This window comes from Tasmannia lanceolata, unplaced genomic scaffold (assembly GCF_043159265.1).
Source record: "Tasmannia lanceolata isolate RefF3 unplaced genomic scaffold, GAP_Taslan_0.1 ptg000018l, whole genome shotgun sequence".
In the NCBI taxonomy this organism is placed as follows: domain Eukaryota; kingdom Viridiplantae; phylum Streptophyta; class Magnoliopsida; order Canellales; family Winteraceae; genus Tasmannia; species Tasmannia lanceolata.
The window spans coordinates 66,546,314-66,564,973 of record NW_027518695.1 but is presented as its reverse complement, the minus strand read 5'-3'; the positions used below and the strand labels follow the sequence as shown (position 1 = coordinate 66,564,973).

The 18,660-nt window shown below is 38.4% G+C and overlaps 1 pseudogene across 1 annotated transcript; it reads right to left on the bottom strand.

Annotated features, from left to right (window-relative positions):
* Window positions 1–2,845: 2,845 nt before the first annotated feature.
* On the bottom strand, window positions 2,846–7,613 carry LOC143850627 (protein root UVB sensitive 4-like; annotated as a pseudogene). Its single transcript, XR_013236012.1, has 6 exons — window positions 7,087–7,613; window positions 6,135–6,281; window positions 5,870–6,016; window positions 4,080–4,142; window positions 3,925–4,001; window positions 2,846–2,933 (listed from the first exon to the last, which is right to left on the bottom strand). The product of XR_013236012.1 is annotated as a protein root UVB sensitive 4-like (transcript).
* Window positions 7,614–18,660: the final 11,047 nt, after the last annotated feature.

Below are 18,660 nucleotides of genomic sequence, written 5' to 3'. Positions count from 1 at the left end.
ATTACTACGAGGAATAATTTCATGTAGAGAGATATTGGGATACGTACGCTGAGGTTTTGCACCCGACACTAGATAGGACCCAATGGGAATTAAATCCCGAATCCTTGATGACAATATTACCGCCGATTGCAAAGCGACCACCCGGAAGGCTGCGTACGAGGCGAACAGATCGCGAATTGAAAGGTGGATTACATTACAAATGCACCCGATGTCGACGACTAGGCCACAATAGAAGAAGTTGCAAAGAACCTCCCGTGGTAAGACAACAATTTGACCAAACTGCTATTGGCCCTTCTGCACCCATACTCAGTAGGTTGGGGGTACCTTGCCAAGCTCCCTTCTTCGTGTAAGGGTGTGTTACGGGCATACTAAAGTGGGGGCTTCTCTCGAGGAGAAGTTGTAATTGAATTTTTTGAGTGTACTCAGATATTGTGATGACTTTTGTTGTTATTTTGTAGAGAATGGTTGTAATTGGAACATAAATACGTAAACAATTTTTTGGATATAGACATGCTCTTTCTTCTCTATTTAGTTGTTGCTCTCCTGCAAAGGGTTATCTATACCCTGAAAACGGAGTAATCAACATTCGAAATTGGGTTACCAGGACAAAAAAATGGGATTATCAACTCATTTCCTAGGTTGATAAAGCTACTGGAATTTGGACTTAAGGTTATGAACTTAAGGTTTTCTTGAAATTTTGGCCGAAATTATCTGACCGAAATTCCAAAATTTCGGCCGAATTTTGGGATTTCGCGAAATTCCAGATTTCGACAAATTTCGGTTTCGCTCTCCACCGAAATCCGAAACTTATGGTTTGAAATTTTGGTCAAAATTTCAAACCATGGTCACAGCAACAAGAAAAGACTACACATAAAACAAAGATACCTTAGTGTAGCCTTTTCTATACTTTTTTGCCTAAGGAGGATATCATATTTCCTCCAATGCCGTTGTAAGCAAACTGAAAGGAGAACAGGAAGTCACTTTAAGCCATTTACTTCTCTCATTATTGTTGTTTTTTTCATCGAATTCTTAATTGTTTGTGTTATTATTAGTTTATTTATTTATTGTCTCATCAGTCATTACCTACCTTGGCATTTTGTTTGTATATCTGATGTTAGTAAAGTGTTGGAAGTTGGCTCCCACTTATATTATAGAAGTTCTTTTTAATCTTGTCAAAATATCAAATAAGTTCCAACTGGTTTTTGTACACCCATCAGATATTCAAGTTCCAAACCATAGATCTCAACTTTCAACCTATGTTGCCCAAATTTGAAAGGCCCCATGAATTGCGTCAACACAATTTGGTGCCATACTGTATCAGATATTTCATGGATATTTTTCTGGTAAATTAACCATCATGCTTCAAATATATTGTATGATGGTTGAATTAACTATCATGCCTTTTGATTTTGGCATTGCATATTATCAATTCAAATTTTGTACGTGGATCTAGTAGATACTATAGTTAACAAATTAATAATTCATTTTTTCTATGTTAGAGAGAGTGTGTGTCCTTCCCATGATTTATGACACTCAAATGTTTCTTGTATTTTGAGATATTTTATATGTTGTATCCATGCCTGCATTGGTACTTGTATCTAGGTATCATACCTTTCAAGTACCACTAGCTTCTTCTTCGGCCCTTCTTTACCCTATATCCTCTTCAAACCCACCTCACAACAACAAACTAAGTTGTATCCATGTCTGCATTGGTACTTGTATCTAGGTATCATACCTTTCAAGTACCATTAGCTTTTTCTTCGGCCCTTCTTTACCCTATATCCTCTTCAAACCAACCTCACAACAACAAACTAAGTTGTGGTATTTCATACAACATTTGGTCTCTCCATTAGTTGTTATTCCATGGCTTCCGGGACAATGAATATATTACATCTATAGTCCTTATCCCAAGAGGCCTTATCCCAAGCGGGATCTATCTCATTTAATAGAATTCTGGAACCTTGGCAAACTGCATCGTTACATAATAATTGAGCCCCATAATGATGAAGCCCAATAACAAATTGGAGGATTTCAAAGAGTTATAAAGCTTAAGCCAAATCAGGGAGTGGGATTTTACTATAACCACTGGAAAATGAATCCAACTCAATCAATAATTTAGATACAGGATTACATTTGAGTTATTAAAAGTAAGGAACATACATTGAAGTTATTGTCACATAATAAAAAAATCGAGCTATTTGCATGCGACTGAAAAAGACCTATCTTTAATAAAGAATCAAGCTAGTTGGATGCGACTGACGGTAGACCTATCTTACCTCCCGTGGCAGTAACACAGTGGAGTCAATCCTCCAATATTTAAGACAAGATTTTTATCATATGCTTAGGTCAAAATATCCTCCACCACTTTTCCACTGTCACGTCTCCACTCCATTGATTTCCTCATAATTGATAGAAGACGAAGAGTTTTATTGAGCACCTGATAATTGTGTTCCCCCTCTTTTTTGCTATTTCTATTGATTTACCCTCATTTCCCCGAGGAACATGAACTGTTGACTTCTTATTTTCTAAGTATTCATTTAAAGAGCAAAGTCGAATAGTTAGGATCATTTGATGTGGTTTTAGGTCCATATCCATCCAAATAGGCCAAAAAGTAAATGGGATTCAACAAGTGGCCCCGACTTATACTTTTACCAGCTAACATATTTCCTACAGAAATATAGTGCGCTTACCATATGCAAGCACCTTCCTCATAAACCAAAAAAGTGAGTTTGTAATAGAAATGTACTTCCCTTTACAAGTCAATTTTTAATCATATGCTTAGGTCAAAATCTCCTCCACCTCTTTTCCACTGTCATGCCTCCACTCCATTTATTTCCTCTCATAATTAATAGAAGAAGACGAGTTTTACCAAGCACCTAATAATTGTGTTTCCCCTCTTTGCTATTTCTATTGATTCACCCTCATTTCCATCCCTGGAGGAGAGCATTAATTTAAAAGCCATTCAGAACAGCATAGAGATTTATATACTACATATTTTCTCAATTTTTATTTTAAGAATTTTCTTTCGAGTTATTATATGGTAAGTTAAGATGTATTTCCTTGGAAAAACATTAGCAGATGAAAGTACCAGTGAGGCCAAACCTATTCAATTGTCCAAAACATTCAATCATTTACACATTAGGATGTTATGGATGTGACCCACAAATCTCTCCCCCATCAGACCATCCTAATCTTGTGACTGATGGAGACATTCCCGACGAAGTTGAACTGTTGACTTCTTATTTTCTAAGCATTCATTTAAAGAGCACAATCGGATGTCCAAGTTTTGAGCCATATCCATCCATAGAAACCCGATAAGTAAATGGTTGGATGATTCAATGGCCCCCATTTATACTTTCACTGGCTAACATATTTCCTACAGAAATATAGCGCACTTACCATATTCAACCACCTTTTCCAAAAAGTGAGTCTGTCATACAAATGTATTTCCCTTTACAAATCAATAGGACCAATAGTGATTTTCATCTCTCAGTCTCGTTTTTTTCTAGTGGTAATGTCCAGAATTTGAGAGGAGAATTGATGACAGAGACACTTTGCATCATATTATTGGATATATATAGAATTTAGGGAAAAACACAGATACACCCCCTCAACTTTCTGACACTTTCAACTATAACCCTGACTTTTATAAGTCACCAACTACAACCCCTAACGTTTCAATTTGAATAAGGTAGACCCCTCATATAGGGGGTGTAAATGTCAGAAAGGGACTGAACATGCCATATTGCATTTGCATGATAATTACTAGCATAAAATACAAGCTAGGCTTAACAAAAATGACTTACAAGGCACATGATTCAAAAGGGTTTGAGCTTATTGGCAGCAAATGTGAAGAAGGTAAGAAAGAATTCACTATTTCATATGGAAAGACTTAAGTAGATTTAAGGGATGAAAAAAGAAAACCTTTGGTTATTCTTGCATAATATATTCAACATTGCGACGAGTATCAGACCGACGATATCGAAACAAACGGTTTGAATCTGAAATACACATAAAAGGTTCAGTCTAAATGCCACTAAACATCGCTAACAGATAATCTAGAAAAAAAACTATACAACCTGAGATTTTGCTGAAACTTCACCAAGATTATCCGCTACAGCAAAACTTCGATGTATTGCTGACTGCTAGGATAGTGATATTATTAGAGCTCTGTAGATAAAAGAGAGTATACAAACCAAGTTCATAAATGTTTTTAAGCAAATAAATACTTAATAAGTTTCCAATCTTTCCTAAATGAGACAGCAGATGCCATAACATTCCCAAGTGTAGAATCAATCTAATCATTAAAATAACAAATAAATAATAGGGAACTATGTACATCATATTGCCAGGGATTAGCAGACCACATCAAATATCAAAACGTATGTATGTTTTGCCAAGCATACCACTATTACCATAAATGAGGAACTTCACCATATATGCTCCATAAATTCAAAGTGACTTAAGGTAAATAAAGACTGTACCCAAGAAATTTGATAGTTTGGCCTTGATTAGAATGAGTTTCAAGCTGTATGACCAGATATGTAGATGGAGACACTAGAGCTCATTAGCACCAGGTTGAACAATTGTTTTAAAACTTCCACGCATCATTGTGGTCTCCCCCAGGTCGAGTCCCTTTTACCTACAGAGTGGATAAAAACTCTCCCGAATTATGACTGCGTCAACCGAGTACTAAGCCGTGTCAACCATGTACTCGACCGCGTCGTGCCGAGTTGAGTAGGATTTTCTTCGGCCGCGTTCCGTGCCGCAACCACATTTTGAAAAATTGGGTTGAACATCTTGTTACATGACATTCATACATTTTCCAACTTCCATAGCATGCTTGATAGACCTTATTTGACCAGACAGTTGTAATTGTATGTGACTTAACGTTTGTGTTTTGTGTAGGTGTATTGCAGCGAGTTGAGCAAAGTAATGCCACCAGTAGTTGCCAGATATTGCTTTCGTTAGTGTGCAAAGTAAGAACTTAAAAAGCTATATGCAAAGTAAAACGTTCGATTCTAACAATTTGTTAGCTGCGGTATATATATGTATATGTGCGTGCCAATACTCCTAGACACACCTCAAGACATGCTGAGACAGTCAACAGTGTGATTGACAGTGGGTTTTAGAGACAAGCATATTGACACTTTCACAATGTTACATGATATAAGATAATTAGAAGAAAAGCAATTCATTTATTTATAAAAGAAAAGTCCATGCACAACACCATACAAATAACAACAGTTGGGCCAAAGGGAACTAGGTCTTTCTAACTGGTGGAGAATTATGTTTCAAGTTTACATTAGGTTGTTTCCCAGGCAGTAGAGTTCCAGATGTTCTAGATCATTAGATGGCACACTGGCTGGAGGCTATCAATGGAGTACAATGTATGCTTGTTGGGCTCATCTGTAGCTCTTTGCTTTTAGTTTTGTACTTAGAACTTCACAAATTAATGAAGAGAAGTGATATACGCACTCCCTTATTTTAATAATGGGACTCCGATATTTACTTCACACTTATCTAATTTGCTTTTGAGGAATGTTACAATTCCCAAGATGCTTTCAGAAGCCAATAAGAAAAGTTGCTAATAAAGTGTACAGTGCCATTATCAAAACAGGGAGTGCGAATATCATTTCCCCTAATGAATTGCGTCCGTTTCAATAGAAATGTCTTAGTATCACAATGTAAAATCACTTATAGTAATAATGATAGGTATAGATAGAGACTCAAACTAAGTATTTACATATCTCAAAACAGTGATAATAGACAAACTTCCATGACATTCAAGAACAACAACTGGAGATGTCTATAGAAAAAGGGCAGAAAATAGGAAGCAATCAAAACCATAAACAGGCTGAGTTCTTACACCAGTTGCTAAGTAGGCAGCCAGACTAATTGATTTAGTAATGTTGGCAACAGTCGCAAGAAGCAAAAAATGTTGTGGGAAAGTTGGAGTCAGCAACTCAACACCAATGCTCAAGCTAAACAAAACCGATGTTGAAAATCTAACCCTCTGCACAAGGAAAATAGCATGTAAAAGATTAATTGTCGAAATTGAAAATCTTACGCCTTAACTAATTCCCAAGTGGAAAACATCAAGCTCTCTCTGGTATAAGAAAAACAAATCATACCTTCAAGTTGGTGTCAAATGCAGAGCCAAGGCTAGCTGTGTATATGCATCTACTAAGCCGTCCGAGCCCATCCTTCAACAGCCAATTCAACGCAGCTGCCGATGGAAGGGACCGGGAAGATCCAATACCTATGGCTCGAAACATTGCCTGTATCAAGTAATCCACTGCTCATATAAGAATTATTATACATCCATCATTTAATCATGCCCTTGGATAACAGGCAACTAAAACTTAACAGGAAGAAATTTAACGAATTATCTGATAAAATTCATTGCTTGCTGGCTTCTAAACGAGGGGATTTCTAACAACTTACAATTTATTTTATTTTTCACTCGCGGGTCCTCTACAGCTCAGATTGTATGGTTGAACATGTTTATTTATAAGAACCCCAACTCTAGTATTTCAACTCAACTCAACTAAGCCTTTGTCCCAAACTAGTTGGGGTCGGCCAATGAATCCTTTAGAAAATTTTCATGAAGAAGGTGAAAGAATCTACCTGGCTCAAATTGACAAAGTCTAATCCTGACACTAGTTGGTTCGTCTACATGGATCATTCCATTCTCTCCTATCCAAGGTCATGTTCTCTGTTATGTTCCTAGCAATAAAGTCTTTCCTCACTGTTTCTACCCAAAATGTTTTCAGTCTGCCCCTTCCTCTTTTTACTCCATCAACTTGGCACGAGTCACTTCTTCTTACTGGAGCATCCAAAGGCCTACGTTGGATATGCCAAAACCATCTTAAGCGGTGCTCTCTCTCATCTTCTCCTCAACCGTAGTATTTCAATTAAAGAATTTTATTTATAAGAAAAGCCCAACTAGTATTTCAATTAAAAAAATTTCAAAGAACATGTAACATACAGGATTTATACAAGGCATTACTTAATCATTTATACTTCAACATTCCCACTTCAGATTTGGGTCCAAAAGCCAAGAGAAATGACACTCAAATTTACCTGAGTAGCCAAAACCTGTAACGAGGAGCTGAAAATCCGATGCAATAGCTTCCACTTCAAATAATCCATGTAATTTCCTCTCACTTTTCTGAGGAACAAACAATTTCACAATTGCATCCCTCGAAATTCGAAATAGTCTATGAAACCCATCACAAAACCCTAACTGATTCGATCCTTCCCGGTCTGAAACCACCAATAGCAAATTGGTTCCTTCCCAAATACACCGAGAAACCCTACTGGCTCTGTGAATTGTGACTGGAAGGTGTATTACTTCTCTGTCGACCCCTTTAAAGTCATAGCCACATGAGGGTTTTAAGAAATTTGAGGGAATTAGATTTGTTTGAAGAGAATGGGATGTGGGTTGTTTGATTTTAGGGTTTTTGTGGTGGGTTTTGTGAACTTTCCATGGGATTTGGAGTGCAGAGTGCTTAGGAGGAAGAAATGCTGATTGCATGAGAGATAAAATCCAATCTGGACTTTGGAGAAATCCAAACCCTAGAGTTTCTGCTTACAGGGAATAAAAAAACACCCTAGATTTTATGGTCTTTGTTTCTTGAATAAGGTGGTAATAGGGATTATGGTTTTTGGAGAGATTATATGGTGGAGAGATGCGTATGCTCGTGCAGCCCAAAAATATAGTGGGCCCCTATCCGTGTGATTCAAATAATTCATATGTTGGGCCCTCCTCATGTAGCCCAGAAAATCTTCTTCAAAGGATGATCTTAACCCTCCGATCCATGGATGGTTTTATAGTGTGCTGTCCCATTTTAAAGTTCAACGGATTGGACGGTTACGATCACCTGGGCACACCCTATCTACGTTAGGGCCGAACAAATGAATGGTTTAGATCACCCACTTCGGTAATGCCTGTAGTGCTACTTTTACTGTTGAGGCGTGCAGAAATAAATGGCGAAATAATTAGGGGAGTTGATCTGAAATGAACAGGTAAAGACGTCTTTCTGATCTTTCTTGAGTGTGGAACCAAAGGAAATAGACCATGCTTGTAGTTTTCTTTTAATAATCGCACAAACTCAGCTTGTCTTTTCTTTTTTAATCGGCTTTTGAGAGCTTTTCGCCAATTGTATAAGCTTTTGTCACCTGCTTAAATAATAAAAGACAAGATGAGTTAGTACAGATTTCCGTACTATTAGGTAGGGGTGCAACTCAGGTCGGGCAGGTAGGGTTTTGAAGAACCCTACCCTACCAGAGAAATATCTCTGGTCAGGTCAGGTTGGGTTTTTTCCGGAAAACTCACGATTCCCAAACCCGGCCCTACTCATGATAATTCTCGGGTCGGGTTGTTTCCACGTTGACGCGTTGTAGAGAAAAAAACAAATCTCCACACCAAAAATCTCTAAATTTATGTAATCAAGTGTATAAACTTAAGAAGAAAAGTATATTTCCACATCACAAACATGATCACCTCAATGAAAACAATTATATCATTATATTGGGTAGGGTCGGGTTTCGGGTTTTTTTTCTTTAGACCTGACGCTACCCAAGATTGAGCCGCCCTACCCAAGACCCATGATTTCTAAACCCGACCCATGCTATTTTCGGGTCGGGTAAAACCCGACCCAAGTTGCACCCCTACTAGAACACCCATGTTATTGCCTTAAACTTATTTTGTTTATTGTATTTGTTTGTTTGTTTGTTTGTTTTTTTTTTTTTAAGTTTCACTCGAACTGTATGTTTCCGGACTGAGTTTCAAATTTTTAATGTTATCCCCTCCTCTCCTCCCCCTCACTCTCCTTAGGGGTCAGTGGTCGACAACCTCTTTTTTTCATGAAGGTTACTCCCTGTAATATTACTCTGATGTTGCTTCTACTTGGTATGTGTCTCTGTGTCCTCTCTTCTCAGTGTTCATTCAACCCGTGCATCGCATAGGTAGCCCCACTAGTTCCATGTATGCATAATGCAAATATTCCAACACCAACAGTTCCTAGTGTGTTGGAAACTAGAATAAAAGTTGGGGGCAATTTTTTCTAAAACTGTTGCAATATTCTTAGAAAACTAGAAAAAATGTTTTCCATGGATGATGAGTTAGTAAAGGATGTTCATGTTAGGATTGAAGAGTGGCCAAACAATATGAGTAGTAATGGTTTCTCTTGAGTTTGGGAAATGTTCATGGTGAAAATTCCAAGGGAACCTTTCATAAAAGAAGATCAATTAAAAATGGAAGTGTTCATGTTAATGACTGCGTAAGCAGATGTACTAGTTCAAGTTCGTGACTAATCTCATGTTTATGACCATTCAACCTTTTGTAAACATATGGTTTTTCTTGCATAGTGAATGATTTGAATGTACAACATTTGATTGCCATTGAAACTTATACAGGTAAGTGAATACACACTATCTTTTGGAGCTTGATATGGACACTAGTGCTTACTACATTCAGACCTTTAAATTTTGAAAAGTTTCAGTAATTCTTCATATATAGTTTCCATGCAATCTTCTTAGTTTTGCCCTTCAAGTTTACATAATTGATAATTCTTCATTATTGGTGACATGCACTAAAAGTTTGGCAGCTACGTGATGAGCACAAAAAGCTACATGTGTGCTTGTATAGGAGTTCGTAATACAATGTCAGTAGCTTTGATTTTTTTTTCTTTTATTCCCATAAAGACTATTTTTCTTACATGCCCATTCTGTCGCTATTTTTGTACGAGTAATATGCTCTCATTTAATTTATGGGTTTTTGATGTATTGGAAGTGATTATAGTCCAAATTTGAAATTCATAAGACAAGTTATGCTGATTGCATGAGTGAGGAAGGGATGGTTGCAGGAGCAAGCTGCATTATTTACCATCTTATTTTCTTTTTTAGACTTGGATATTTCTCATCTTGATAGTAGACTTGGGATTTTTAGTGTCGTAGTGTGTAGTTTGATTAAGGTGATGTATGACTTGTATGTTAGTAATTGGTGTAACATGATGTAATGGTTTGAATGGGATACAAATGAAAATTGAATGAAAGTGGCAGACAATGTTTTTATTGAATGTGCTCTTGTAAAATGAATTGAACGTAAATTAGAAGTGGTGTATTTTGAATTCAGTGTTGTTGGGAAGTTGCCTATTTCCCACCTTGTTTCCCACGCTGGGTTGGGAAAGTAAAATAGAAACTTTGCCATTTAGGTTTTTGATAAACCTAAGTATATAAATGCCTTTTGTTCACACGAACAGTGTGTGGGAGGAAAGTGTGACTGCAAGACTGAGTTTCTCTTTGCAGAACGGCAAGAGGTTGGGCGTGAGCTGTGTTGGCTGCGTAAAACCAACGAGAGAGAGAGAGAGAGAGAGTGAGAGAGAGAGAGGAGAGAGTGAGAGAAGGGAAGGTTTTCCTCTTGCGTTTCTTCTTGGGTTATCTCTTGTGGGTATTCTCTTGGGTATTCTCTTGGATTATTTCTCGGGGTTCTCTTGGGTATGATCTTGGGTTTGAGAAGCAAGGAAAGGGTTGCTTGTGGGTTTGTGATTGACCCATTGTAATCGTTGTATTTTGTTTTTCTCATAGTGAAAGATCGTGTTTCTTGCCTGTGGAGTAGGCTTGACCGAACCACGTAAAATCTTGGTGTTCATCTTGTGGCTTGCTTGTTTACTTTTACTTTTTTCATTTAATTTGTGCACGATCGGATTGGGTTGCCCGGCGGATTTTCTCAACAAGTGGTATCAAAGCTCAGGTGAAGCGATTGTCGAGGCCGGGTGGAGTGATCGTGGGTGTTGTGGTTGGATCCCGGTTAGAGCAATCTCTGGGAGTAGAAAGACTATCCAAGAAAAGATTCTCGTTCGAGGTGGAGTGCTACACCGTGAAGTACGGAGTAATCTGTGATGACGGTAAAATCAAGTTCTATTCAGTTCAACATCGACAAATTTAATGGAAATGGCAGTTTCACCCTATGGCAGATGAGGGTGAAGGACATCCTAGTTCAATAGGGATTATCTAAGGCGTTGAAGGGAAATAATTAGGGGTGCAACTCGGGTCGGGTTAAGCTTTTTTAAAAATCGGGTTGGGTTGGGTTGGGAAAAACCAACCCGAATTGGAAATCGGGTTGGGTCGGGTTGGGGTGTCGGGCAACCCGATCCAACCAGAAACCCGACAAGTATTCCCATATTTGTAAAATTTTAAAAGTTAAAATTTGCAACGAGTGAATATTCCAACATAACTTTATCCTTATGAAGCTAGAAATGTGCTTAAATTTCAACATAAATTTATCCTTCAGTTACAAAGAGTTTTTATATGGTGGATGCTTGTGTAGGAATGTGAACAAAAAAAAAAAAGTGGCGCCAACAAAAAAAACATGTGCATGATGGGCGGGTCAACATGCCCAACCCGACCCAACGGTTGGGTTGGGTCGGGTTGAGGAAATTGCAATTCGGGTTGGGTCGGGTTGAGGCCAACCGGGTTGGAAATCGGGTTGGGTCGGGTTGGCCTCAACCCGACCCAACCCGACCCGAGTTGCACCCCTGGAAAGGATGGGAAGCCGGAGAAGATGACGGATGCCGAGTGGGAAGACATAGAGTCGAAGGCGGTCAGCACGATTCAGCTATGTCTGGTAGATAACGTTATGGAAGAGGAAGATGCGCCTAAATTATGGGAGAAGTTGGAAAAACTTTACATGTTAAAAAGCTTGGCCAAGCGATTGTATTTGAAACGACAATTGTACGGGCTGAAGATACAGGAAGGCGGGGATCTTCTGGAATACATTACGGTGTTCAACGAGCTTGTGGATCAACTCCACAAGGTTGATGAAAAGTTGAAGGAAGAAGACAAGGCCCTTTTACTTCTTACTTCGCTTCCTGATTCGTATGACAACTTGGTGACTACATTATTGTATGGTAAGGATACGATAAAGTTGGAGGTAGTCACAGCGTCGCTCTTATTGAATGAGATGCGAAAGAAACCTATTCTTGGTGGAAGTGAAGAACATGGGTTGGTTGTTCATAGTGGGAATCAAAGAGGAAGGTCGTATGAAAGGGGATCGGGAAAAGGCAGGTCAAGATCCAAGGTCGGCGGAAAGGGCATGCAATGTTACCGTTGCAAGGAATATGGCCACATTAAGCGGGATTGTTCGAAGCGAGCTAACCAGGCGGACAATGGTGCTATGAATACTGTGGTGGCGGTAACGGATTGTAGACACCCTATTTTGACCGAACCCTAATAGAGTCGTTAGGATAGAAACCCTATCAAACTAGTGTTTTAATGTCCCAAATTTGTTCCTAGAATAGGTTAGGGTCTCATTTAGGTCCCTGTAAAATTTCTTCCGAATCCGTTGCGATTTGCCTAGTAAACGGATGAGGTTTGTAGTGTAGTGTAGGATTAAGGGTGGCCATTTAGCTAGAAAGGGGGTGCGCTGGAACCTGAAAAACCAGTTCAAATTTTTCGTAATGGGTTGTCCAGGGAGATATAGGGGTATGCGGATTAGTGTGTAACATAATTAGGGGGTGTATTATCCTGAACCAAGGCATTTTTGTAAATAGTAAAGATGCTTTTCTTCCCCTCCAAGTCACCATTAGGCCCTAAGCTAGGTTAGTGAGAGGCTTAGGACTAGGATTAGTTAGGAGAGAATCTTAGGAAGCTTCCTTGAAGCTTTCTTTGATCCCAGCCCTTAAGTAAAAAGCTGATTTGAAGGGTTAGGATCAAAAGGAGGAGAAGATATTTTCATAAATTTTTTCCCTTTTCTTTTACTTGGGCACCCCCCTGTGTGTTAAATGAGTATTCAAAATACACTATAGGTGGTTGTCCATGGAAGGAGGGGGGTCAAATGCATTTTATTTTTGCTTGGGTTTGTCTTACCCGAGGCACCCCCCATAGAATTAAAGAGTAGCTTTGCATGTACTAGAAGGGGCTGTCCATGGCAAGAAAGAGGGGTCTTAATTACCATTTCCTTGTATAAAAAAAAACCATCGACCTGGACAGAGAGATGTGGACCCCGATCCGAGATAGGCGGCGAGGGAACTAGTCCCTACCACCCTCTGGATCATCCACGTGTGAAGGAGAGCTCTACCAAGGAACTCTCAAAACGGATGCCACCCTCATAGCATAGCACGAGTGGCGATATAAAAAGAAAGAGATATGTCTCGATCCGGAACCGAGGTTCGAAACCGAGACATACCTGAAATAAACTCAGAGTCGCCATCCATGGATATGCCATGGAACCCTAAAATCAAATCCTCTGTGCAATGGATAACCAGAAATATATATGGGTTCGTGCCTGGTTACGAATGGGGAAGGTTTGAGAGCACCCCCAATTCGTCCGAGTGCAAGCACTTGGTCTCTTATGCCATTTATTATTAACTCCAAAGAAATTTGGGTAAAAATAATGTGAAATGGGAACAATCCTCAGGAGTCGTCTGCCTAAGCATGCATTTCTTGAGGATAAAATAATAAGCACACATAAAATAAGATGAAAGATATGTCACCTAAGCATAGCTAGGTTATGAGTGACATGCCTAATGGGTGTCTAAATTCTGATGTGCAAACACATGCAAGCTATAGCTAAAGGTACAGGATCACTACAAGAAAGTAAGAAAACATATCAAAACATACGATGACTACACAACAAATCCTAAGACTCTAAATTATTAGCCCGAGTCCTCGGATGGTCTGGTATTCATCCAAAGAAGCCTACGTATCCCCGCCTCCACGAGAATCAAGGCAACGTAGTTCTTCGCGCCTATTCTAAGCTAGGATGCCTAAGACACCTAGACCTCTATCCTAGACTCGATCTAAAAGACCGGACCAGTTATTAAAGTTTCTTGTACGATTATTTAACTTCCAGTGAATTGTGGATTTTAGGACACCCTATATGCCCTAACTAAATGCAGATTAGCCCTAGGCTAATGCAGGTGGTTCCTACAACCTATGTGTCACTAGGCTGTATTTCCTAAGGAAAACCAAAGGTGGACTAGTGTATCCTACTCTAGTCATCACTCGGCGATGTGGATCGCCGACTGACCGGACGGAGGCGCTCCTATAACTCTAGGACAGACCTCTAACTCTAAAACAAGCACACAGCAAACAAACAATCAAACAACCTATCAAAAGAAAAATCCTAACTCTAAAACTCTCTATCTAGGAGAAACTCCTAACTCTAGAGGAAGATCTTTTGAAAACAAGATTTTAAAGGTTTTTGAAGAAGGTTTAAAATGTTTATTTACAAAAAAGTTTGGTTGGACTTGGGATGTAAATCCCAAGCTGCACTACGTACATCGGAAGAGGATCAAGCCAACGTAGTTCGAAACGAACTCTCCTAATTGCTAATTCTAAAACACTCAACACTTTAGACTTCTTTAAGGTTTTTCAAGTATTTTTTTTTATGTTTTTAATTTCTAATGTTTTTGCGTTTTAAAATATTCAATGTTTTTTGGATTTTAAAACTTTTCCAATGTTTTTGAAGTTTTAGAGAGTTTTCACCCTTTTGGTCAAAGACCTAAGGGAAAATACAAAAAAAAACAACACCCTACGACCAAATCCTAGGGCTAAAAGGGGAAACTAGGCTCTAATAATACCATTATAAGAGCAAATGAGTCAAAGACTCTCTAATAACACCGCAAAGGACAAGTGAGTCAAAGACTCTCTAAAAGAAAAGGAATATGAGTTAAAGACTCTAACAATACCAACTAAAAGGATAAATGAGTCAAGGACTCTCTAAAGAAATGGAAATACGAGTCAAAGACTCCAATAACACCAACTAAAGGATAAATGAGTCAAAGACTCTCTAAAAGAAATGGAAACACGAGTCAAAGACTCCACTAACACCAACTAAAGAATAAACGAGTCAAAGACTCCCTAAAAGAAAATGAACATGAGTCAAAGACTCCACTATTACCAACTAAAAGATAAATGAGTCAAAGACTCTCTAGAAAAACCAATAAGAGAAAGATTGAGTCAAAAACTCTTTAATAACAACACCTGAAAGACAAATGAGTCAAAGACTCTCCTACAACACCACCGAAAAGGCAAATGAGTCAAAGACTCTCCTATAACATCACCTAAAAGGCAAATGAGTCAAAGACTCTCCTATAACATCACCTAAAAGGCGAATGAGTCAAAGACTCTCTAATAACACTATCTAAAGGATGAATGAGTCAAAGACTCTCTAATCAAGGGCTGACTCCTATGCGAATGGACTATCGAATAAGGAGAAGCTCACAAGTAATAAGGAAAAAGAAACCCTGTGCATATTTGGCAAAGGTAAAACACCCAGCCGGGCCGGATAGCTGCCTAGCCCTAGGGTTCAACAAATGTGCGCCCAGTACCCATAAGGGTAGGGGTATGCTGCCAAGCCGAGTAGGGTGTTCTCCCAAAACCAAACGATGCACAAAGAGGAGAACTAGCGAGAGAATGAGACCGGGCGGGTCTCCCAAACACACACAAAGATGGGCTCCAAGTAACCTTATCATTGCCCTTGCAAGGGGTAAGCAAGGCTAGGACAACTAATTGACCAAATTGGTCTCTAATTAACAGAGGAACAAATTGAGGTGCAACCTCAGAGAGGATTCTACAAATGAGGCCAAGCAGGCCTTCTAAAGGCTAATTACTTACAAAGCCAAGACAGATGACTCCCTAATAACATCAATAAAGATCAAATGAGTCAAAGATTCCCCCGATAACATCACCGCACAAACGAATGATTCAAAGGCTCTCTAAATAAATCAAGTGCTAAGCAAAGAAGAATTTTTAATAAAAAAATACACAATCTATAGCAATCATAAAATGATAAACAACATTAATTAGTCCAGACCAGCCGCTGGATAGCCTAATAAAGTAAAAGAAAATAATATCAAACACTTCTATGCCCAACCACAAACACCACCCCAACATGGGGATGAAATCAGATGATGCTAAAGTAATCATCTGATATCATATACACATGATAATATTTCTATATCCCGCCTTGAAATCAGACAGTACTCATGTCGATAATATCGAATAGAGTAGTCATCTGATCTCCTTCTTCCTATTAAACAATTTATTTAAATAATAAAAAAATGAGTATAATAAGCTTTGAAGATAGTCTCACTTAAACAGTCCATTCATCTTCAGAACCTAACTCAAAACTTAACATAAAAGAAGAATCTTAAATTTTCAACAAATTATACAAATGCATGCAATGATATTTCTGATTTTTATAAATTTTGGTGCATAACAGGGGGCATCAACTTGTGCGGATTCAAGTGCAAAAAACGGTGAGCCACAAAACACAAAGACGGGCTCCAAGTAACCTTATCATTGCCCTTAAGTGAAGGACCTCACTAATGAGACCACAATGGTCTTCTAAATGAAGGAAAAGATCTATCTAAAGGTGTCCAAAAGACTCGAAAAGTCTACTAAATAGAAAGGGGAACACTACTTGGACTAAGCAAGTCCTAAGAAGCTGGGTTAGCTCTATAGAGACCTAAATTGTCTCTCTAAAGGGGAGGCTCCGACTATCGCCATCATTGGCCAGAGAAGGGTTCTTTTTAAAAAAATGGTTAAAAGAAATCCAAAAGGTTGGGTAGGCCTACTAAACAAAAGAGGGGAGCGCTACTTGGATTGAGCGAGTCCTCTAAAGATGGGCTTGGGCTATCGCCTTCATCGCCCGGATGAATAAAGAACCAACACTTGAAGGCATCCAAAAGACTCGGCAATTGCTTCATATATTCAGAGCACTCAAAAGAATGAGTTCTACCCAAAGACAATATTTCATATCATGCAAACTTAACTAAATTACAATTTCAAAGCCTATAACTTGTAGGACAGTAATTATGCATTGATGGACAGCAACCATATATTATTTCGCCAAGCCAAAATGACTACTACAGAATATATAACCTGCGAGGCAACAACTATTCATTACAGGGCAGCAGCCATATAATATTTCAACAAGCTAGAATGACTACCACAGGGTATATAGCCTGTGAGACAACAACTAATCATTGCAGGGCAGCAGCTATAAATTATTTAAACAAGCTAAAATGACTATTGCAGAGTATACAGCCTGTGAGACAGCAACTACTCATTGTAGGGCAGCAGCCATATAATATTTCAACAAGCGAGAATGACTATTACAGAGTATACAGCCTGTGAGACAGCAACTCATTGCAGGGCAGCAACTATAAATTATTTAAACAAGCTAAAATGACTATAGCAGAGTATACAGCCTGTGAGACAGCAACTACTCATTGCAGGGCAGCAGCCATATAATATTTCAACAAGCTAGAATGACTATTACAGAGTATACAGCCTGTGAGACAGCAACTACTCATTGCAGGGCAGCAACCATGCAATGATAGACAGCAGTTATGTACCTTTTACCCCACAAAAATCACAATTACAAAGCATATAACCTTAACTCTATTGAAAACCAAACTTTTAAAAACAGACAGCTGATTCTTACCTGTGGTAATGCCTTGATTCTCAAAAGATAAAATACCTAATCATGCATTTAAAAAAACCTTTATGCCATATGACAGTAAGAGCCAAACATGCATTAACCAGTTACATTTGGACCACACAGAGATAAGATATTGACAATCACGAATTGATTAAATTGTCCCACTCCTGAAATTGGAGTAAATAAATGGAACACCACTCATGATATACGAAATGAACTTGATATGAATTTATTTACTCACTATTTTCATCATAACCACCTTTCAAACTGAAATCTATGTATTGGCAGTTCTACTTACAATGCTTGTCAATCATTTAAATTCACACGTGTGCCAAGAAATACAACCCAAACCCTTCCTAAAGTTGTCCCCACACCTTCTGCTAGACAGCAAGAGGTTCTCAGGTTTTGAGATCACTATGCATCACACCCATGAAATGACAGATATGAACATTCACTATAGCCCTACAGATTGTTGTAGCAGCCTTCTCAAAGTAATTATCAATGTGAATTTCAAGCTAGAAGTGAAATTGTTTTTCTCATTTTCCAATAGTATAGAATATAAGCATCATATGTCATGCTTCTAAATATCAATAGGTCATTAATTCAAATCTGATTCTGGTTAAAGCTCAGTAACTGGAAACTGACAACATGGGAGGTCTAAGAACTCACTTGACTCACAAAAAAGATTCAAAGTTTAAAGGAAAAACCGTCTATTCTACCCCTATGTTAAAAATTCAGAAATTACAACCTTAATCTCTCAGATCAAGGCATCATGAAGTGATCCAAAATTAACTACTCATGTGGGAGGAAGCCATATACCAGGGTGATGAATTAGGGTACTCCAAACCACTCACTTGCTGGCTATACGATGACACAAGCTCAGAAAAATTTCCTATAAGATGATCCCTATTATTCAACCTGCTGATTACTTCAATATGATCATGACCATGATAGGATCAGATACATGGTTGAAACTATATGTATAGAGATTAACACAAAACCAAATAGAGACCAGCACATAAAAATCAGAGTGAGAAGCAATGCTATAACCTTTCCCCATTTTACAAGCAGCCCCCATATATGATAGTCAACACATTGTAATAAAGACTTCAATTCCAATAAAATATCTTAGACCATGAACCTCGTCATCAGCATGCACATTTATTAACAAACTGAAACAAATGAAAAGTAGAGTAAACTTATGT